We start from the raw sequence: 25342 nt of genomic DNA, 5'->3' as shown, positions 1-25342 counted from the left end.
AATGACAATAAAATGATGTAATTTAAAAAAAAATTACTAAAACGATGTCGTTTTACATCTATACAATAACTCATTTATAATGTCGTTTAGTGAGAAAATGGTTGGGTGACAAATGATAAAAAATGTTAATTGTATTAAATTTAATGATAAAATTGAACAGATTTAAAGTACATTGAGTAAAATAAGAGAGAAAGTATAGCTAAGTGATGATTTGTGTAATTTACCCTTAGATTTAAGAAACGGAATCTGTAATTATTGCCTTCATGCAAATTCTCCAATTGGCGGTAGCGGTACATGACCCCCTAAAAAGAAAGAACTCTCTCTCTCGTGCGTGCCAAGCATTACCATTTTGCCTCGCACGTGCCCCTCACTCTCTCTCTCCCTTATTTGGTTACCCTCGTTTCTTTTCTCCCTTCCTTAAGACGAAGACTCGATTTGATTGGCAGAAGTTCTCATCTCTCCTTGACCATGGCGTCGGTTAGTTCTTGCTCTTGATTGATGAATATCAGCTTCGTTTTCCTTTTAGTTGATCTTTTCTTTGCAACATGAAGTTCGTTCACATTTTCTGTTTGTTTGTTCCAGTCTTCGAATCCTTCTCTGTTTTGATATATTTGTTTGTCGATCCAAAGGTTACCGGTACTTTGTGCAAAATGCAGCGTGAGTTTCACTTGATTCTCGAGGGAACTCGATTAATAAAAGGATTTTTGTATTCGTGTTTGCTTATTCGAATCATTCTAGATTCTTTTTTTTCTGTTCTTTTTAGATTGCTTCATTTATTCACTTGTAAGATTGTTGAGGTTGGGTTGTGTTTAGTGCTTACCTAAGTCCAGGGAGATTGTCGGTCATGACTTGCAGATATTATAAAATCAATGAGAAATGGTTGTTTCAGGCTGTTAATTTGCATATGTTTTAGAGTTATTTCTTTTTCGCCTTTAATTTTGAAGATTTTCTTAGTAATGCTGCTGTCATTGCAGATTAAAACCATTAAAGTCAGCAATGTTTCTTTACGAGCAACTGAGCGAGACATACACGAATTCTTTTCCTTTTCTGGTGATATAGAATATGTTGAAATGCAGAGGTCAGTTGCAATTTTTTGCTCGAGTTCCTAGCATCTTTCATTCTCGCTTTTCGTTGGGAGTAAAGCTTATCATATTGGTTATGCAGTGTCATTGAGGTGTCTCAAATTGCATATGTTACCTTCAAGGATTCACAAGGAGCTGAAACTGCTATTCTTCTTTCGGTAATTCAACTGCATTCAGTAATTTCAATACCATTTCACTTGTTTCATGGAAAAATGTGTGCTTCTGTTTTCTTTGTTGATAAGCATGATATAAGACTGTTAACCACAAGTACAGTGATTGCACAATAAAATAGATATGGAAATTCTATGTGGGTTTTCACTAATGTTGACAGAAGAAAATTACAAGAGGATTTGTAATATAGCTTGATTTCTAACTCTAACCCCTAGTATCTATTTATATGGATAAATACTTGATTACAAAAGAAATTTATTTAGTAGAAATCTATTCAAAGTATGTTTTCAAATAAAAGAAGGAAAAACTTCAAATTTCTAATCAAATTAGGTTTATTACTTCTCCAATTATTTGTTCATTAATACAAATTAAATCGAATTTGGGTCAAACTTTAACAAAGACAATATGCTTTATAATTCTTGTCTTGCCGTATTGTGCTAATGTCGAACCACCTGATTCCACGGACAACATGGATAGCTTCTCTTTTTCTTTCAAAAACGAAGTCTAGATTGTTTGGGACTTTATTTTCTTATCTGGATTGCTTGAGAGATGTATTCATGTTGCAAATGTAGATTGACTAGGCCAACATAATTTTTTTCTCTCTATGGCATACAATTTTACTAAGTATTTGTGTTGCAGGGAGCAACCATAGTCGACCTGTCTGTCAACATTTCGTTGGCCCCAGATTACAAGCTGCCTGCAGCAGCTTTTGCGGTGCCCCCGGCTCCTGCTACTGCTTTTGCGCCGCCTCCTGTAAGTGTCACGCTCTATTGTTAGTTTAAATGCTAGAACAAAGCTAAAAATTCTATTTTCTGCAGCCAACACAAAACAAAAACCCCGCCGGTGCTGATTCAACTATTCGAAAGGCAGAGGATGTTGTCACAGGTATGCTTGCTAAGGGCTTCATCTTGGGCAAAGATGCAGTCAACAAGGCAAAGAGCTTCGACGAGAAGCACCGGTTACATCAACAGCCTCAGCCAAGGTAGCATCTTTTGACAGGAAAATCGGCTTCACCGAGAAGGTAAGCACAGGCACTACTGTGGTGAGTGACAAAGTGCGCGAAGTTGATCAGAAATTTCAAGTCTCAGAGAAAACCAAATCAGCTCTTGCTGCTGCCGAGCAAAAGGTCAGCAGTGCGGGATCTGCCATAATGAAGAACAGGTATGTATTCACCGGAGCTTCATGGGTAACCGGTGCTTTCAACAAGGTGGCAAAAGCAGCAGGGGACGTCGGGCAGAAAACAAAGGAAAAAGTGGGAGCAGCCGAGGAAGAACGAAAAAGAAAAGTGGTAGATGACTTTGCTCAGATTCATCTATCTGATGAGTCCCCTATAGCTTCTGAACCAAATGAACAACAAAAACCCTCCAAGCCTGCACCTGCTCAAGGGTTGATCCTTTGATAATGCTCTTATATTTCCAGTGCGGAAAATCTATCCTATTGCATTTCATATAATTAAACAATATCCATTGGCAGAGTGAGTTGAACTGAAGTTACGTTGTTGTTGGTGGTTTTCTTATCTAATTTGCATATGTTTTTATCTGAGTAGAGATATAAAACACTGAAGGAGCAACAAAAAATAAATGTTAAAAATGCCTTGCACATGTAAGCATGGCAGCGGCGGCGGATGTTTGGTTCTGCTTAGCTCAGCTAGAGCAAGAACGCAGAGCACAAGAGATAAACCGAGAGCAATCGCTACCCTAAAAATGGGTTATTTTTCTGTGTGATCGAGACATTGGGTTGTGTTTGGCAAGTTGTAAATTTCTTAGGCTTCGAGTGGTTCAACTATCTCTTTTCCGAAACTCAACGAGCTGGCTGCCATAGCTGATTGCACTTGAATATGCTAATAATAAATTAACAAACAAAAATACTAAACCCGGAATTCAAGCATCCTTATAGGGAGGGAAGACGCATAGCATGAAACGTGCTTTTTATGGGTTTTTATGAATGGCGTCCTAGGGAATGTGCCTACCTCAAATGACGCGTCGTAGGGAACGCGCCTTTTGTGCTCACGGTTTTAGGTTTAGGGTTTTATATTAAAGCAATTTTAGGATTTTTTTAGTGGTTTAAGATGTTATATTTGTATGTTTTAGGGTTTTTAAATAAGTTTAGGGTTAAAATTGATTGTATGTTAGAATATTTGTGTTTTTAAAGTAGGGTAGGGTTAAAGTTGATTGTATGTTAGATTGTAAAAAAATAAACGTTGAACATTTAATTGGAAAAAATATATAGATATACAAAAGGGTCTTGTAAAATAAACAAGCTGAAATCACATTAATTGAAACTAAAAGAAAATGAAATAACATAAGTTGAAACATTAGAAAATATGATTACATGAGTGGTGGTCAACAGTTGTGATGATGAAAGAGATGGATATTTTTTCCTATTGTGGTCGAGGTTTCTGCAATGGTCACATCTTAAGTTTTGTCTTGATGTCTCTCGAATGTCCATATCACAATGAATTCGAGTGGATTTTGGACGACTTAGCTCCTTTAATAAGTTCAAATCTGGTATAATTGGAAGCCAAGTTTGAACCTCATCTGGGTCTTTGTCATTACCTATAGGGGAAAACTCATATTCATATACCTTGAATACTTGTGAAAGTTGGTATACGAGATTCACATAACGCTTATAGTCTTGACGAGAAAATGAGCAAGATGATATGACATGGGAGCATGAATACTTCAAAGTTTGAAAAAACCCACAGTCACAACATCTATCTCGTAGATTAACTCTGAAAGAGTTAGATTCAATCCATTGCAGAGGTCGGAGCATTTCTATGACCCGAAATAATTCTTGGGTGCAAAAAAAGCTTATTACGACCATGTTGTTTGATGTTGCAACCTTTTACTGTAGGTTTGCTACTAATCATGGTTGATAAACATGACCGTTTTGTATCCAAGTAAGAGCTTGTTCCCTGATCTTGGCAAAAAGTTGACCTAAACGAAAATACGTCATTTTAGTCAAAACAGTTATTGGTAAATAACATGCCCCATTTAAGATTGAATTGATTGCCTCAGTCAAGTTGGTTGTCATATGTCCATACCAATATCCACCATCGTATGTGTTTGTCCACTTTTCTTTGTTGATTTCACTGATGTAATTATATTCATGTTCATTTTTTCCTCACAATTCTTGAAGCATAACCTCAAACATTTGAGGTGTGAGTTCGTAACCTAAGCGAAATGAAATAGTTAGTATAAAAAAATGAAAATGAGTGAGAAATGAAATTGGGAAAAATGTAACATACCTAAGCGTATAATTAATTGTCGTTCATCATTCTTCTTATATCTGCCATGATAGTTTGCATAATATGTCGAATATAGAGACGATGTTGGACGTGTGAGAGTTTCCACATTGGACCCAAAGAGTCCATTGTTGCTTTGATCCCAACTCATCGGTCTGAAATAATAAATATATGTTCCCTCATGATAACATGTAACCGTAGATTTCTCAGGAAAAAAACCCAAGACTCTGTATATTCTCCTTCAACAAGGGCAAAGACAATGAGAAGAATGTTACGATTACCATCTTGAACAATATTCAATAATAGAACTTACTTGTATTTTTCATACAAGAATGTACCATCAATTTGGACAACGAGTTTATAGTATTTCATTGCATTAATGCATTGTGTTTAAGTCAAAAAACAGGTGGAATTGACATCGATCTAGAATAACTCGATCATTATTGTAGGCATGGCAAGTTTCGAACTCAACTATTGTCCCATGATTCAGTTGTTAAACCAGGTTAAACCAACTAGGCAATTGTTGTAAGATAAATCTATTCACCGTGTAGTTTTCTAATGAAATTCTATTTTGCCTTCAATTCTTTTTTGTAGGAGAAGGTGTACCCATATTGAGATTGTATTGCAGAAATCAACATTGCAATAGGTATATGGGAGCTTGCTCTGACCAAGGGCATGATAGTTTGGCAAATCACGTTGGAGTCCAAGTTTAGATGATTCTAGTTATATCCTGTGCACAACATGTATGGGACTGTTGTATTTTGTTAGTTCCTATATATCAGTATTCTTCTTCTTTGAAACATAAACTATCCAATTGCATCCGTTATCACGTTGGACATAATAACAAACATACTTTTTGGTGGTAGATCGATCGACTCTGGACTGAACTGAATTACGAATATTGTAATTCTTAATTGACATAATTGTTTCTTCTTTAGATGTGAACTCTATTACATAAATTAACATTGCAATAGGTATATGGGAACTTGCTCTGACCAAGGGCATGATAGTTTGGCAAATCACGTTGGAGTCCAAGTTTAGATGGTTCTAGTTGATATCATGTGCACAACATGTATGGGGACTGTTGTATTTTGTTAGTTCCTATATATCAATATTCTTCTTCTTTGAAACACAAACTATCCAATTGCATCCTTTATCACGTTGGACACAATAACAAACATACTTTTTGGTGGTAGATCGATCGACTCTGGACTGAACTGAATTACGAATATTGTAATTCTTAATTGACATAATTGTTTCTTCTTTAGATGTGAACTCTATTATAGAAATCAACATTGCAATAGGTATATGGGAGCTTACTCTGACCAAGGGCATGATAGTTTGGCAAATCACGTTGGAGTCCAAGTTTAGATGGTTCTAGTTGATATCCTGTGCACAACATGTATGGGGACTGTTGTATTTTATTAGTTCCTATATATCAATATTCTTCTTCTTTGAAACACAAACTATCCAATTGCATCCGTTATCACGTTGGACACAATAACAAACATAATTTTTGGTGGTAGATCGATCGACTCTGGACTGAACTGAATTATGAATATTGTAATTCTTAATTGACATAATTGTTTCTTCTTTAGATGTGAACTCTATTGCAGAAATCAACATTGCAATAGGTATATGGGAGCTTGCTCTGACCAAGGGCATGATAGTTTGGCAAATCACGTTGGAGTCCAAGTTTAGATGGTTCTAGTTGATATCCTGTGCACAATATGTATGGGGACTGTTGTATTTTGTTAGTTCCTATATATCAGTATTCTTCTTCTTTGAAACACAAACTATCCAATTGCATCCGTTATCACGTTGGACACAGTAACAAACATACTTTTTGGTGGCAGATCGATCGACTCTGGACTGAACTGAATTACGAATATTATAATTCTTAATTGACATAATTGTTTCTTCTTTAGATGTGAACTCTATTGCAGAAATCAACATTGCAATAGGTATATGAGAGCTTGCTCTGACCAAGGGCATGATAGTTTGGCAAATCACGTTGGAGTCCAAGTTTAGATGGTTCTAGTTGATATCCTGTGCATAACATGTATGGGGACTGTTGTATTTTGTTAGTTCCTATATATCAGTATTCTTCTTCTTTGAAATACAAACTATCCAATTGCATCCGTTATCACGTTGGACACAATAACAAACATACTTTTTGGTGGTAGATCGATCGACTCTGGACTAAACTGAATTACGAATATTGTAATTCTTAATTGACATAATTGTTTCTTCTTTAGATGTGAACTCTATTCCACGATATAAATCATTATCATTAACTAATGAATACCTCCTATAGTCTCTAAGATGAGGCATATCAGGAAATTCTAGCACTATATTACATCATAGTCAGTTTCATACATGTGTACTGGAGGTTCGTATTGTATAATAATTGTAGAAACTTCATCTGCATCATCATCAGAGTCTATATTGAATTACAATAACTCAGGTTTAGTGAATAATCCATTTTCAACACCATCTACTTCTGGCTCACAAAGAGATTCCTCTGGATGAGATGAGGGTTTTTTTGCGACTCCAATGTTTAGTTCGAACAAGTTCATAGATGAATGTCTTCCTTTGGAACTTGAAGGGATGTCACCATATGGGTTATGAATTGAGTGTTGTATGGAAGATATTACCATATCGAGGTCGAAGGTTGTTGAGTTAATCAATCGATGGAATTGGCCAAGAGGGGGTGAATTGACAATTAAAATTTTGGAAGAAACTTTTGCAGAAAATTGAAAAGATTTGCACTGCGATTTAAAGTGGTTTGACTTTCTCAACCAAAGTCTACGTCCACTACCTTAGCTATCCACACTAAGGATTTTCCAACAAATTCACTAATTTGTTCTTTCTTTTGAGGCCAGAGAGATAACCTTACAACTCCCTCAAGAATATACCCCAATTCTTGAGAACACCCTTTCTCAAAGAGAATATTACAAATTTGCAAACTTACAAGGAAATCCTCACAAGATAGATTGTTTGCACAATTCTAGAACAAAGAAAAGAACACTAAAAATGAATACAATTGAGTACAAGTAGTGTTCTTGAAAGAAAAATGAATATTGAATGAAAAATAGGCTTGAAATGCTCAAACTTGAGGTTTGATGCTTTTTCTTTGATTCTATCTTGATTCTTGTTTCTTGTGTTTTCTTGTTGTTGATCAATGGCTTCTAAGTTTGTTTAAATACACCTTCAAATGATTATGAATGTTGGGGATGATTAGTGGAGTTAATAGAGTCGTTTAAGTGTGAAAATAATTAATTAAATCAGTTGGGAGCGTCAGTGCATCGATGCATACCCAAGGTGCATCGGTGCATCAAGTGTAAAATTCAAATATTTTAAACTTTGGACCCTTAGTGCATCGGTGCACTAAGAGTGCATCGATGCATGAAATGTATTCGATGTTTCAAAATAGTCATAGTGCATCGATGCATGGCTGGTGCATCAAATGCATTCGATGTTTTCATAAAACTCTAAGTGCATTGATGCATAGTATGTGCATCGATGCATGAAATACATTTGATGTTCAATTTATTCCATGGTGCATCGATGCATGGATTGGTGCATCGGTGGATCACTTTGAAAAATTGATTTTAGGCTTGATTTTGGTTCAAAATACTTTGTAAAAATTGTTTCAAAAATATATTAAGTATAAAACACAATTTTACACATTTAGTAATGTTTGAATTTGATCTTGAAAAGACTTGGAGTAATTGATTTGATATTCGAATAATTGAGTCGAATATACTTATAAAATCATTTGTAAAATCTTAAAATTCATTTAACTTAATTTTTTATATCGAAACATCAAAATGTTTTAACAATCTCCCCTTTTTTGATATAACAAAACATGCGTGTAATTTTAAGATTTTCTTTGAAAATGAATTTTGAAAAATTAAGTTTGAAATTACTCCCCCTTACTTTAACACTTCTCCCCTTTAAAACATTTTAACACTTAACACTTCCCCCCCTTTTTGTTAAATCAAAAAGACTTAAAAATCAATTTAAACAAGGTTTTGAAAAAAATAGCCAATTTATTAAATATATATATATATATAGCTTAAGATGCTAAGATCAAAGATCAAAAGAGAGATTAGCCATAAGTTTCATAATCAATATTCATAATCAAATGTGAAATGGCATAATTGGTCATAATGAACTAATATGATGCAAAAATTAAGAAACATTAAGCTCAAAATAATAAAGTTAAAATCAAACCAAATACATATAATAAGTTCAATCAGCCAAGCATCCAAATCATAACTCCTAAAAAATTCAAACATTTAAGGATCCAAAATAAACAATCCATAAACATCAAAATCAATCCAAGTTTTAGAAAACCAAGAAAGCATAACAAGCATAGATCTACTCCATCGGAGGATCGGGAGGAGGAGGAAATCGTGCTTGCATCTCAAGAGATGGAGCATCTATATGTGCAAGCATCTCCATTTGAAACTCCATCTGTCGAGCTTCCAAAGTGTCTAAGCAATGATTTACCGCTTTGTGAGTAGTAGTCAAGTGAGATTCGATGGAAGCATATCGTAGATCAAATGTCTCTAAAAACGAACGAAAATATGGAGGCACTTGATCCTCTTGTGGAGCTTGTTCCGGTGCAGGCTCATCATCTGGTACGTTATCATCGATATATTGCATAAGCTGTTGAAATTCAGGATCATCGTCAGCAGCCGGAGTCGGAGGAGGAGCACGAGAGGAGCTAGGAGCAGCTCGTGAAGAACTGGCTCCCGGAGTTTGCTTACCAGGTCGAAAGACCTAAAGACCAGTTTCCTCGTCTTGTTTCCAATCCGCTTTCTTCAAGGAGGTGAGATTGATTGGGTTTTGGAGAGGAATAGGATTGTCAAGAGAGACATTTAGATCGAGTTTGATAAAAAGGTTACTAAGAAGACATCCATAAACTAATGTTTTGACATGTTTTGAAGTAACAATGTTTATGATATCCACTAGTTGACTAAAAATAATGTGGGGCAAATTTATTTTGTTTTTATTCTTGAGACAGTGCATCCACCATAAATCCCTAGCACGAAGAGTGGAGTATCTACCTCCGGATGGTCTAAACCACCAAGAGATCATCAAATGAAGAAAACGATCGTGATGAGAACGTAGAGTACTAACACTAGCATTTGGAACATAGGGATAATCCACAGTTTCATTCTCATTAAAAATATCATCGTCATCTAACCCAAAATGTAAAGTTATAGTCTCAGGGTCAATATTAATATATTGTCCTGAAAGGTAGGATCTGATTGCTATAGTTCCACACTGAGTCTGGTTTTGAATGCATACCGCATTAGAGTAGAAAATGCAGACTAACTGATGATATACGATAGGTTTGAGGTGAAACATTTTATCAAACTTCCATGTTTTGAGAATCGGAAGGTATTCGAAGTCAATATCAATCATAGCTTGAAGAGAATGAATACACTCTTCCCGGATTCTATAGGATTGGAAAGAATTTATGTACCTAGAGTACAAGTCGTCTCTACGACGTTCAGGCATATTAAAACAGGATCCTATAAGAGATGTAGGTGGAGGAGGAATGAGATTAGGAGGTTGGTTTGAACGAGAACGACTTGATGAAGTTCTAGGGCGTTTGGATTAGACATGGTTTAAGAATCGAAAAAGGAATATAACCTGCAAATTGAAACACATGTATGCAATTTAATCAATCCCAAAACTCAATTGAGTCCTCAATAATTCAAGGTTCTCTAAATCAAATCCTAATGGGCATAGTTTTGAAAAACTATTTAGAAAACAATGTTTGAAAATTTATAATATGTATAGTTTTTCATGAAAACAACATAATTAAATCAAAAACATCATATTTAAAAATTAAATTTAGATTTCTGATATTTTTTTTAATTTTGAAAATTCAAAAATTCTTTGAAAATTTATGAGTTTTTGATGAAATTGGTTGTAAAATCTAGTTTGAAATCATCAAACAATCAATGCCTGATATAATGTTCATCCTAGAACTAGTCCTAAGATCAAAATATGATAAACTAGAAGTTTTTATAAAAATACCTTGAAAATTTCAGATTGAAGAGAATGAGATGATGTGTTGCACGATTTAATGATAGTAGCAGGATATAGAGATGAAAAGCTCGAAGATTCTGACAAATTTTCGTTGATTTTGAGCAAATGGAGGATTTAGAGAGGAAGAGAGGCGTACGGCTAGAGAAGGTTTAGTTTTAGGGTTTGAAACAAATAAGAAAATAAGCCTTTTAAACCCAAAACCCGATGGATACATCGATGCATGGCCTTGTGCATCGATGCACATTCAAGGCGTTCATCGATGCACCTTCATGGTGTATCGATGCACATTCAAAGGGATGCATCGATGCAATGTTAAGTGTATCGATGCATAAAGCACAAAAATGACAAAAATCCATTTTAAACACTCAAACATGCTAAATTAATTAGCTCTAGTGGTATTGACAACTTATATAATGAAAATTAATCATGTTCAATCAATCAAATTAATCCTTAAACAACATTTGAACATAAAATTAATTTTCACCAAAGAACATAAACTCCCCCTAACTAATAGCAATGAATGCAATAAAAAATTACCATTTATAAGCATTTTTCATTTATTCTTAAAAATATTAAAATTATTTTAAACACTAAGTGAAGATAGGTCAGTTAAACCTAATTATCTCCTAAGTGTCCAAAATCTTTCTTTGTCTAAAGATTTTGTAAAGATATCCTCTAATTGATGCAAAGTATCAACAAATTCTAGAACTACATCTTCCTTAGCGACATGGTCTCTAATGAAGTGATGTCTTATTTCAATATGCTTAGTTCTAGAGTGTTGGATGTGATTTTTAGTGAGACAAATAACATTAGTATTGTCACAGTTGATAAGAATGATACATACTTCAATTTCATAATCAAAACGTTGTTGTTTCATCCATAAAACTTGTGCACAACAACTACCGGCTGAAATATATTCCGCTTCAGTGGTAGATAATGCAACACAATTTTGTTTCTTTGAAAACCAAGAAATCATCATATTTCCAAGGAATTGACAAGTACCGGAGGTGCTTTTCCCATCTAATTTGCATCCTCCATAATCCGCATTAGAGAAGGCATGCAAGCTAAAACTAGAGTCTCTAGGATACCAAAGTCCTAAATTAGGAGTGTCCTTAAGGTATCTAAAGATTATCTTAATAGCTAGTAAATATGATTCCTTAGGGCATGATTGAAATCTAGCACATAAGCAAACACTAAACATAATGTCCAGTCTACTTGCAGTTAGATAAAGCAAAGAACCAATCATTGACCTATATAATTTAACATCCACACATTTACCTCCTTCATCTATGTCAAGCTTTGTTGATGAGCTCATTGGAGTGTCATGCGGTTTCCCATTTTTCAGTCCAAACTTCTTGAGCATATCTTTGACGTACATAGATTGATTTGGAGTCCCAAGAAAAATGAGAGTTCCCCCATCATGCTCTCTCAAATTCACTTTGCATTAGCTTAAAAAATTCTTGGCAAATAACATCATTAGTAGAACCAAATATTATATCATCAAAATAAATTTAAACTACTAATAAATCTTTACCTTTATGCTTTAAAAACAATGTAGTGTCAACCTTCCCTTTTGAAAAACCTTTTTCAATTAAAAAGTTTGACAATCTTTCATACCAAGCTCTAGGAGCTTGTTTTAAACCGTAAAGTGTTTTTGTCAATTTAAGAACATGATCTGGAAATTTTGAATCTTCAAAACCTGGAGGTTGTTCCACATACACTTATTCTTTTATAAAATCATTTAAAAATGGCACTTTTAACAACCATTTGATATAATTTAAATTCATGAAAGCATGTAAATGCTAATAACATTCTAATTGCTTACATCCTAGCTACAGAAGCGTATGTTTCATCATAGTCTATGCCTTCTTCTTGAGTATACCCTTGAGCAACAAGTCTAGCCTTGTTTCTCACTATATTACCACTCTCATCAAGCTTATTTCTAAATACCCATCTAGTACCTACAGTAGATTTATTACTAGGCCTTTCAACTAATGTCCAAACTTTACTTCTCTCAAATTGATTTAACTCTTCTTGCATAGCCATAATCCAATGTTCATATTTTAATGCTTCTTTAATATTCTTAGGCTCTATGCATGAGATAAATACATCATAATTACAAATATCTCTAAGAGAAGATTGAGTTTTTACCCCTTTGGATGGATCACCTATAATTTCACCATCCTTGACATAGTTGTACTCCCTTGGGTAAGATACTTTCCTTTCTTCAATGGTTGTAGTCTCGAGAGGATCATGGGTTTCCTCATCTTTCGTTTCTTCCTTTGATGATGGTTCTCCAACGTCATGTCTAACATCATTTGTATTTTTAACACCTACATCATCATTCAAACAAGAATCCTTCCTCGGGAAGGAGATTATCATCGAAAACAACATGTATAGACTCTTCTACAACTAAAGTTCTTTTATTAAATACTCGATATGCTTTAGAATTTAAGGAATAACCCATAAAAATTCCTTCATCACTTTTAGCATCAAATTTGCCAAGATTGTCTTTACCATTGTTTAAAACAAACATTTACATCCAAAAGGATGAAAATAGCTAATGTTAGGCTTTTTATTTTTAAAAAGTTCATATGGAGTTTTATTTAAAATATGCTTAATCATTACTCGATTAATAATATAACAAGCGGTATTTGTGGCTTCTGCCCAAAAATATTTTGCCAAATTATTTTCACAAAGCATGATTCTAGCCATTTCTTCTAAAGTTCGAGTTTTCACAAGCATTGTTCTAGGTGCTAAAAAATTATGGCTAATACCATTTGAATTACAAAATTCAGTAAATCCATGATTTTCAAATTCAGTTCCATGATCACTCCTAACACTAGTTATAGAGTAACATTTTTCGTTTTGGATTACTTTTGAAAACGTGATGAATTTTTCTAATGCTTCATCTTTAGTACTTAAGAATAGAACCCAAGTCTATCTAGAATAGTCATTTACCAAGACAAATGCATATTGTTTTCCACCCAAGCTAGTAGTTCTAGATGGCCCAAAAAGATCTAAGTGGATCAATTGTAATACTCTACTAGTTGATACATCTTTAATGGATTTAAAAGAAACTCGCTTCTGTTTTCTTTTAGCACAAACATCACAGATTTTATCATTATCAAATTTTAGTTTAGGTAACCCTCAAACTAAATCACCTTGAATTAGCCGTTGCAAAACGCTCATACTAGCATGTCCTAGTCTCCTATGCCATAACCAACTATCATGCTCATCCTTAGCAACTAGGCATAAATTAGTCATATCAATAGAATCTAAATGCACTATGTAAATGTTTCCTATTCTATGACCAACAAGCATAATCCGATTAGATGTAATGTCAATGACTTTACAACCATTAGTTTCAAACATGACATTGAATCCCTTATCACATAATTGACTAATACTCAAAAGATTATGCTTTAACCCATTCACATATAAAATATTTTTAATTTGTATGGAAGATGTATTACCTATTATACCTATACCTTCAATGTGGCCTTTTAAATTATCACCAAAAGTCATTTCTCCTCCATTTTTGGCGTTAAGCTCTATGAACCGGCTTTTGTCCCCGGTCACGTGTCTTGAGCATCCACTATCAAGGTACCATGAGTTTGAATTTGTTTCCCGTGCCTTGTAGCAATGCTCCTTTTCCTATAAACATAGATTAATTTCTAATTTTTGGTACCCAAATTCTTTTGGGTCCATATTCATTAGTTTCCAAAATCTTAGTCCCCTTAGGTAACAATTTGTGTAGGATATCCTTATCTTTAGTAGTAATGAGTCCTTTAGGAACCCATATACTTCTAACAATTTTTCCATTAGAGGTTCTTCGGGGACCTGTATGATTTTAGTTTTTAAAACTTTTTCTAACAAAATTGGATTTTGAATATTCTCCATTTTCAAAACGTTTTGTTCCAACTTTATCAAAAGAAGCTTTAAGATCATCAATTTTCTTTTGATGATCATCATTGACCTTTGAAAGTAAATTTTGCAAATCAGAAATTTTCTTTTCAAACTCTTCTAGTTTGATTTGCAAATCTTTGATTTTACTTTCAAAATCATTGTTGATCTTGGATATGAGCTTATTTTCATTTTTCAATTTTGAGACATCATTTTTATATTTTAAAAACAATTTCTCATAATCCAAAGCCAACCCATTATATTCCTCTAATAACTCATCATAAGATAAATCATCTAATTCAGATGAGTTAGAGGTTACCTTAGAATCTTTCCCGAATGCCATCAAGCACAAGTTTGTGACTTCTTGTTCCTCTTCATCAGAACCTTCTTCATTACTCCATGTAGCCACATGAGCCTTGTGCTTATTCTTTGATTGATCATTTCTCTTCAATTGTGGGCAATCATAATTGACATGCCTCGGCTTTTTGCATTCATAGCAAATGATAGGGTCATTCTCTTTTGGTTCATTTTTGAGGCCTTCATTTCATTTGAATTTTCTTCCTCAGTAAGGTCTCATCATTTTTCTGAACCGTTTGGCAAACAATGACATTTCCTCGTCATCATCATCTTCATCCGAATCACTCTCATCTTTTGTGGATTTGGGAGCAACTCCAATGTTTTTCTTATTTTCCTTCTCTTTTGGTGTCTCGTCAATCTTATCGAGGTCCACCTCATCTTCAAGCATCATTTCATGAGTGAGGAGGGAACCGATTAGCTCTTTAAGAGTTAAGGACTTTAGGTTCTTAGCCTCGATGATTGTCGTCTTCTTGGATTGCCACGATTTTGGAAGTGAGTAAACTAACTTCCTCACAAGCTTTTCGTTTGGAATGATCTCCATATGATTTGAGACCATTAACAATCGTTGAGAATCTATCCGTCATAGCTTTGATATCTTCATTTGGTTTCATCCTGAAATTTTCATAGCTATGTGTTATAAGACTAATTTTAGATTCTTTTACCTCGTCAGTGCCTTAATGAGTAACTTGTAGTTTATCCCATATTTCTTTGGCGATTGTACAAGATGAAACTCTTCCATATTCATCTGGTCAAAGAGCACAAAATATGATCTGTATGGCTTTGGAGTTGAGCTGGAACATTCTTGTCTCTCATTCACTTCACAATCTTGGATGAGTGAGAGGCTTGATATATCCATCTTCTACAACATTCCATGCTCCATGTCACTTGCTTGAATGAAATACATCACCATATTCTTCTAATAGGCATAGTTAGCTCCACTGAAGAAAGGAGGCTTGTTGACGGGCATCGAATCGAGACCGGAGTCGACATTTGAAGTAGAGGCCATTGATGACTTGATAATCGATATAACTCTTTCTGAATCGACTCAAGAGGCGATTAAACCTTCAAATAAGTGAGGCTCTGATACCAATTGTTGAGTAAATCGATCGATGTAATTGGCTAAGAGGAGGTGAATTGGCAATTAAAATTTTGGTGGAAGCTTTTGCAGAAAATTGAAAAGATTTGCACAGCGATTTAGAGTGGTTCGACTTTCTCAACCAAAGTCTACGTCCACTACCTTAGCTATCCACACTAAGGATTTTCCAACAAATTCACTAATTTGTTCTTTCATTTGAGGCCAAAGAGATAACCTTATAACTCCATCAAGAATATACCTCAATTCTTGAGAACACTCTTTCTCAAAGAGAAGATTACAAATTTGCAAACTTACAAGGAAATCCTCACAAGGTAGATTGTTTGCACAATTCTAGAATAAAGAAAAGAACACTAAAAAATGAATACAATTGAGTACAAGTAGTGTTCTTGAAAGCAAAATGAATATTGAATGAAAATTAGGCTTGAAATGCTCAAACTTGAGGTTTGATGCTTTTTCTTTGATTCTCTCTTGATTCTTGATTCTTGATTCTTGTGTTTTCTTGTTGTTGATCAATGGCTTCTAAGCTTGTTTAAATACACCTTCAAATGATTCTGAATGTTGGGGATGATTAGTGGAGTCAATAGAGCCGTTTAAGTGTGAAAACAATTAATTAAATCAATTGGGAGCGTCAGTGCATCGATGCATACCCAAGGTGCATCGGTGCATCAAGTGTAAATTCAAATATTTTGACTGTTGGACCCTTAGTGCATCGGTTCACTAAGAGTGCATCGATGCATGAAATGAATTCGATGTTTCAAAATAGCCAGAGTGCATCGATGCATGGCTGGTGCATCGATGCATCAAAGGCATTTGATGTTTTCATAAAACTCTGAGTGCATCGATGCATAGTATGTGCATCGATGCATGAAATGCATTTGATGTTTAATTTATTCCATGGTGCATCGATGCATGGATTGGTGCATCGGTGCATCACTTTGAAAAATTGATTTTAGGCTTGATTTTGGTTCAAAATACTTTGTGAAAATTGTTTCAAAAATATATTAAGTATAAAACACAATTTTACACATTTAGTAAGGTTAGAATTTGATCTTGAAAAGACTTGGAGTAATTGATTTGATATTCGAATAATTGAGTCGAATATACTTATAAAATCATTTATAAAATCTTAAAATTCATTTAACTTAATTTGTTATATCGAAACATCAAAATGTTTTCAACAAAGGTGCTGGAAGATGAATGTCTCCCGTTGGAACTAGAAGACATCTCCATATTAAGGTCGAAAAAAGTATCAGATGAATGTTTTCCCTTGGAACTTGATGGTATGTTAACATGAGGTAAGTTAGCCATTAATGACATGAAATCATTACAGATTGTTTGAGTTTGACTATTAACTTGATCAACTGGTTCAAGAAAGCCATAGTGAGAAGATAAATGCATACCTCAAACTGGATGCACGTCAACAAAAATGACATACATTTCTGTAATAGAGTTCGAATTTTGACAGGAAACATAAACAATCATAGTAAGATCGTCATTGTTTGAGAGATTGAACGATGTATATGTTAACGAAAAAATTTCAGTCAAAAATCTGTACTGAAGTGTAGATAATTTTCTACTGTTTCCAATATGAGCCTTCATTGAGATTTTTGTAATTAAATCTGTACTGAAGTGATGTTTCTTTTGAAGGATAGAATGATATAATGATATGATTGATAAACAACCCCATATTCATATTCCTCAATTACTCCATCACAATAAACAACAACTGAAATATGAGTCATTTTCTTAGTTTGAGAGTTTCAAAGTTTGAAAGTTTACACTTTTGAGAGTTTGAGATTTCGAAGATACAATTTTAGGATTGAAGAGTTTAAGATTGTTAGGATTTTCGGAAGCTCGAATCGACAATCGGAACGGTTTGCAAAGAGGGGTCGGAACGGTTTTGTGTTTAGGGAGTAAGGAGATTGAAAAATAGAGAATTGCACAGCGATTTATAGTGGTTCGACTTTCTCAATCAAAGTCTACGTCCACTACCTTAGCTCCTCACCAAGGATTTTCTAACAAATTCACTAATTTGTTCTTTCTTTTGAGGATAAAGAGTAACCTTACAAACTCCCTAGTTTTTCCGGGCTAAACTAGAACCTTTCCTTAGCTTTTACACGGGCTAAGCTAGAACATTTCCCCTTTACAAAAGGATAAGAAATGTAAATAAGAAAACCTCTCTAAGGTAGGTGTTTACAAGATTGAGCTCACAAGAACAAAATATATACAAGAGAAAGATGAAATAAGAATGAAAAATTCTTCTCTTGTGTTTGATTGCTTGGATAGTTGTTCTATTGCTTCTTCAAGTGTCCTTAGCTTGTATTTATAGCTTGGAATGTGTTTGAAGTCATATCTAGCCGTTGGGGATGTTTTGGAGCCGTTTGGGAATGATTTTTCTGCAAAAATAGGCTGCCCAGAATGGGGGGAATCGGTACCCCTTCATAGGGAATCGATACCCCTTCATAATATTCAAATATTATGACCGTTGGGCTGATGAATAGTGAGGGAATCGGTACCCTCTTGGGGGGAATCGGTTCCCCTTTTACATACTGGAATTTTTGAGCCTCGGGGTTCAAACAGTGATTTACTGTTCAAATAGTAATTTACTGTTCAAATAGTAAATTACTATTCATAAAAACATTTTGTGCTCAATTTTAAATTAAAAGAACTTTGAATTATTTTTGTAAATTTTGAATAAATTCAATTAAGTCCAAATACATTTTGTAAATTTAATTCAAGTCCAAAACCATTTTGCCTTAAATTGTTATATCGAAAATAGTTCAACAAAGATATTGAGGGTCGGGGAATAATTCATGTCAATTATGTGAAATGTCAGAGATTCTCTTAATAGTAATGGAACAAGCACCTTTCATTTCAGATATGATGAAATACTATGACATGACAAAGATTCTTTAATAATAATGGAAAATGCTTCCCTTGGAAAGCTCTTTTCATTTTGGATGGGATGAAACATTATGAAATGACGGAGATTCTCTGAATAATAATGGAAAACGCTTCCCTGGAATGCACCTTTCATTTCGGATGGGGTTGAACACTATGACATGATAGAGATTCTCTGAATAATAATGGAAAACACTTCTCCTGGAACGCTCCTTTCATTTTTAGATGGGTTGAATAATAATGGAAAACGTTTCCCTTGAACCGTACCTTTCATTTCGGATGGGATGAAACACTATGATATGACATATATCCTTTCAATAATAATGGAAAACGTTTCCCCTGGAATGCACATTTCATTTCGGATGGGATGGAACACTATGACATGTAAGAGATTATCTGAATAATAAAGGAAAATGTTTCCCTATAATGCGTCTTTCATTTCGGATGGGATGAAACACTATGACATGGCAGAGATTCTCTAAATAATAATAGAAAACACTATGATATGACAGAGTTTCTCTGAAAATGGGGAAACCGTTTCCACTGAAATGCGTCTTTTTTTTTCCAGATTTTATCTTATTTAGCGTTAGACACTATATATATGAGAGATGAAGCAAGTGGTCCTCAATAATTTACCTTATGTGTATCTTTTTTATTATGTTATCTATCATATTCATAGACTTTTCCATCGTTTTCAATGACAGTTAAATATTCATTATCTTATCTCCCAAATGATATATTAGCTGAGATTTTACGTTGCGCTGCTTCTAATTCTATTGAACACTTTTTCCACCTTCGTTTAACTTGTTTGGACATTTGATTGGCATCAAATTACAGATTCATATTTACAAATGTCTGACTTCATTGGTATGCCTTAAAACCTTTGGATCGTTCTGAATGGTTGCTCGTACGAAAGGCTTATGTTTCAATAAATCCCAAAGCATTGTTTAGGGAAGGTATAGTTTAAAGTTATTCCAAATATTGTGCCAATGTTGAAGTTGGTTGTCATATCTTGAAGTAAACCTCTACCATGGGTGTCATCGAAGCAACTTACGCTTTAGGCATACGATTGTTTTACATAAAAGAAATGTTGCAAGAAGGATATTAAGTGTTGTCCAGCTTAAACCCAATGCATACAAAGATGAAGAAAAAAGAGTTTTTCCACTGTAAAAGCATGACTATCTCAACTATTGCCAAATTTTTCTCAGTTTCGTACATCGAAAAGATTTTAAAAACATATTAGTCATGTGATGACACGTTTAGAGGTTGTTTTTGTTGTTTCTGGAATCGTGAAAGCAATAATGTAATGAATTTAGTTCTTAGTAGGACTAATTAAATTCAATATGAGATTTGTTATAGATGTGAACTATAAAAAACAAACCATAAACATTACATTAAACAACAAACTACTAAACATGACATGAAGCATACCAAACCAACAAACAAAATACCACACATATTTAACAAACCTTAAACAATAAATAAAACATACACATACACCTAAAACAGTAAATAAAAGCATACACATACACACACCTAAAATAGACTTTTCTTAATGATATTACAATTCCCAATTGCGTTTGAACCATGCTTCTAGGTGTTCATCACCTATCTCTGTGTTCCCAAACGCATTCTGCTTAATTTGTTAGGTAGTCGAACTCAAATCATCATCATCAACATCCTCAAACTCTACAAACAAATCTATATGATATACAAAATGATGGTAGTATATCTCAATCATACAACAAAGGTCGACATCATCGTTTATAGTAAACCTCTTAAATGATACTGGTAATCTATAATATATCAAAGAGATTCTTCTTTTTCTTCCAAAAAAATAAGAGGCAAAAACCAATTAAGAGGAAAAATCTTTCTTCATATAAATACATAATAAAAAAAATAAGAGGAAAATACATAATAAACACAAAATAAATAAAAATATTGACATAATTTTCAGAGTCATCGATGTCTCTTGGAATGTCTACTTTTATGAGGGTTTCTTCTTATATGTTGCTCGTCGTCGTCTTCCTCATCCTCCTCCTCATCGTTATCATCATCGCCATCGTCGTCGTCGTCGTCCTCCTCCTCGTCATGTCATCATCACTCTCAATAACATTGTCTTGATAAGGGCTGAATGCCGATATATGACCTCGGGTAGAATAAGGACCCTAGAGGTGTATGACTGACGATCCCATCACTCACTTAGAATTGAAAAAATTATGAAAAACTAGACATTGATGTATGTGACGCATACTGCAGTTGGGTGTTTAAGGTGGAGGACCACCCGCTACATAATTCACGTAGGAACTAAATGCTGGATCCATAAGCATAATAAAAAAAAATATCCATCAGTGGGTATCATAAAACCCTGCGGGATCTGTGCGTAACCAAACGATGTGGCATATGAATTGATGAATATAGCATTTGGACTTGTAGATGTGGCATTTGAACCAGCTGCGGTGGAGTCTGAAAGTTAAGTGGTGTCCCCATGTGATTTGGAGGGTTATGGATGTAAACCAGTGTCACACCCGACTCATATTCGACCCAAATACAAATCTGAGGTGTCACATTGACTTTTCAACGCTTTGACTCTTTGAAAATCCAACTAAAATTTGACTTTTTACCTTTATTTTAGTGGCAAAGCCCTCATTAACACGAGTTAATATCAAAATTTATATTAGACGATGAAAACAAATATTTAATATACTTACATAACTCTAATTAGTATAGTTACAAAATATATCAGAGCATTTGCGATTTAAACATTTGTAGTACATGCCAATAAAATTTCAAAATAACAAAATCACATACTATTCAAATCGGTCTGATTTGAGCTCGGTTTGATTTGAGTTTCTTCAAAGGGTATGTTGTCCTGACCTAGCTTTTCTCTGCTGACTTCTTTGAACCTACGTGTGAAAACACTCACACGCTAAGTCTTTGAGTTAGTGAGTCATAAATGAGCATAATAAAACATTAAAACATTTGCTTAAATATTTCAGGAGAAACATTGAATATGGAAAACAAGATACATTTCATAAAAATAATATATATTATTATGCACTGTTCATTTCATATTAATTTGTTTAAATAGCCCAATGTTTATCACTGAGAACTCAAGGTATGTGAGTACTTTGAGGTTGTGTACTGTAATTGCGGTCAAAATTATCGCGTAGAATTTGCACCGAAGTGCCACATAGACTATGCACCAAAGTCTCTGAAAGACCACATAGAATTGACGTGAAGGACTACATAGAATTATCCCGAAAGACCACATAGAATCCCTCAACTCTTGGTATGTCAATTATACCTCTAATTCTTACAGCATATACTTTGGGCTTTAATCATATAAGTATTTCATATAGCATTATTCAAATTATCATTTATTCATATAGAACACATACTCATAGTAATGAAATCAAAACAGTGTTTTTGAAATACGATTTAGGTAAAACCATAAAAATTAATATAAATAACTATTGAAAATTCTATTTTAGTTAAAAATCATTGGAAGTCGACTCATCACAAGTCTTCTTCCCTTATATTAATACATTAAAGTAGTATTCACTCACCTTTGCCTCACTTAAGCCCTAAGCAAAAATCTTTTTCACTTTCTCTCAATCTCTTTATTACGTCTATTCGTTTGATACTTGCTTTCGATCGAAATCTACACGTTAACATGACCAAGATGAATATCGTAGCTCAATTAATTATTAACCAATCAACATTTACATAAACTAAATAAAACACCTAATTCACAATTTCAGACTGAACAATATTGGTACTCTATACCCATTACCGATACTTCCCTTCTATGATACTGATATCTACCTCAATATCAATACCCAAATTGCTTTCTGGAATTTCCTCTTCAATTACAGTATCTGTACCTTACTATTGGTATCGATACCCCCAATATCGATATTATCCCTTCAGTATCGATACTGTTTATCCAATTCACACAATTTCCCTCTATTTAACCTCATAGTATCAGTATTGTGCTTCCAGTACCGATGCCCTCGCCCAGAATTCACTTATTTCATTTCTAATTTGACCCAAAACTCACATAAATCTCATACTTCTAACTCCATTTATTCCCTTAAACTCACTAACACTTATCACAATCAACTTACATCAATTAAATTCCCTTTAACATCCAAAATTTTCACTATAACACTTAAAACTAAAAATTACATCCATTCTTCAAACATGTTCCTAATCCTTTCTAATACCTCAAACACCTTATTCAGACCTTTGACAAGTCAAATATCTCTTTAAAATCCAAATACTAATCAATTTTCATCAAATCCCTTAAAAACCCTTTTTACCAAATCATCATTAACTCATCAATCTCGTAGCTTTTAATCATCTTTAAGCTTTCTTAAGCTTCTATACCATCCAAAATCTCAAAACCAATTCAAAAATGCAAGAAACAACCAACTTCAAGATTACTCACCTTAGCAATGATGTTCACGATGGAAATAAAGAAGAGAAGATGAAGAGAGTTATAGGCTTTTCTTTTCATTTTCTTCTTTTCCTCACGTGTTATAATAACATTAAAATAAATTTTAAATTCATTTCATGCTAAAAGACCATTTTGCTCTTCCATTCTTAAATATTTGATAATATATCCTAAACAAAAATTCCAAATCAATTATTGAACATTTCAATTTATCAAAATTAAACCACTAAATTTTGAATTCTTACACTTTAATCACTGACTCGATGTTTGGGGTATTACAACCAGTGTCATTGGTTGCTGGTGTGATGGTTCTGATGACATAGCTGAGAATGACCCGAAAACACCTACTCTTCATCCAGTAGTGGGGGACGATGATGTTGTGACATCAGACGTTTTTGTCAACGACGATGAATTACCACCCCTCGTGCTTTCGCTGAAAGTAAGAATGATTTCCTGTTTGCATTGAACCATTCAATATAACCATCTAAAACCATCAAACCAGTTTCTGTTATATATTATCGATGAGGTAAGTGTTGATGTTGGTTCTCCCACATCGGTAACCACTATCTATGCTTCACCAACCAATTTACCTCTTTCTTGTCCCGTCTATCGATGTTATGCATATTTTCGAGGTTCTCTGGTGATTCTAGAATAAATTGTAAAAACCCAAACTGACGAAGCACACGATCAATTGAATGCTACTCAATAATAGCATAATAAATAAGGGGCACAATCGCCACCCATACATCCAATATCTCATTCAGGTTAGGTGGGATGCAAACCCTCAATTCGTCGTCCAAATATGGAAACCATTTGAACTAAAACAAAAATATATATTTTTTATCAAAATTAAAATGAAATTCAAATTATATAAATGAAATTAAATAAAAAATTAAATAAAAAAATTAAAATTGAAAAATGTACCTCTACACCAATTTTCTAGTCAATGAGTAATTGAATATCTAGTAATTCTTGTGGGATATCATGATGATTTTTCCTATTACTCGACCACCTATTTAATATATATATATATATGTCATTCTGTAATAATCGAAAACATTATTTAAAAATAAATTTTCTATTTATATCTTAAAAGTAACGGAAATGCATATGGCTCGTTCACGATCGGGCACAAAAAAGGCATGTGGTACCATACCCACGATTGGAAAAACATGAGACAACTGCCAATAACAGTCTTTTTATAATTCGTAAACCGACACATTTCTCTAAACAAAAATGCTAATACTGTAGATCCCTAACTCGATGTATCAGCTACTTCAAAATTAATTAGGTGTCTCAACCAGATACAATGAACCTAGTTCCGAGATTTGTCAAGCATCAATACACCTCAAATGAGTTGTAGTATATATGCCTAAGCAAATGCTTTTGCCTCGTCCTCCGTACAATTTTTGCACAACTCTTTAAATTCACTTTTCAGCCACCCTAATGTTATTCGGCCACCGTTGAAACTGGGCGAGGAACTTCCAAGATACTCCCTGTATAAACCCCCAATCATAATCTGCCACACCACAAATGGCAGTACCATCGACCGGGAGCCCCGGTTGTATTGAAACATCCTCTAGCGTAATGGTACATTTCCCACATAGTAGATGAAACGTGTGTGTCTCTGGCCCCCATCTCTCAATTAGTGCAGAAATCAGGGCAGATTCAAGTTTCAACCTCCTTCAATTTTTGCTAAGTAATCGAATCCAACCATATACAAATATGGCCAGATACACCTCGGTGTTTCCATCTTCTTGTTGCGAATAAAAACTTCTAATATACGATAATTTTTCTAACAAATAAATTCTAACCATTAAAATTTGAACTACCATTTCAAAATATTTAAATAAATTCAAATAAATAAATTAAAAATAAAAAATATATAATAAATTTTATAATATTCATAAATTTAAAAAGAATATAGTTTTTCGTATTCTTACCGTATCGACAAAATAACTCGAAATATGATCAGCATCCATTGCAGCAACGCATCTTCCATTTTTAAACTGCAATTAATAAATATTAACTAAATAATTTTACAACTAAATAAT

General features: G+C 33.9%; 1 pseudogene; it reads left to right on the top strand.

Annotated features, from left to right (window-relative positions):
* The first annotated feature begins 370 nt into the window (after window positions 1–370).
* On the top strand, window positions 371–2742 carry LOC120173057 (annotated as a pseudogene).
* Window positions 2743–25342: the final 22600 nt, after the last annotated feature.

The sequence above is a fragment of the Hibiscus syriacus genome, unplaced genomic scaffold (assembly GCF_006381635.1).
Source record: "Hibiscus syriacus cultivar Baekdansim isolate YM2019G1 unplaced genomic scaffold, ASM638163v2 tig00111941_pilon, whole genome shotgun sequence".
Classification (NCBI taxonomy): Eukaryota; Viridiplantae; Streptophyta; class Magnoliopsida; order Malvales; family Malvaceae; genus Hibiscus; species Hibiscus syriacus.
The sequence above is the reverse complement of the archived record's forward strand: the minus strand, read 5'-3'. Positions and strand labels throughout refer to the sequence as shown.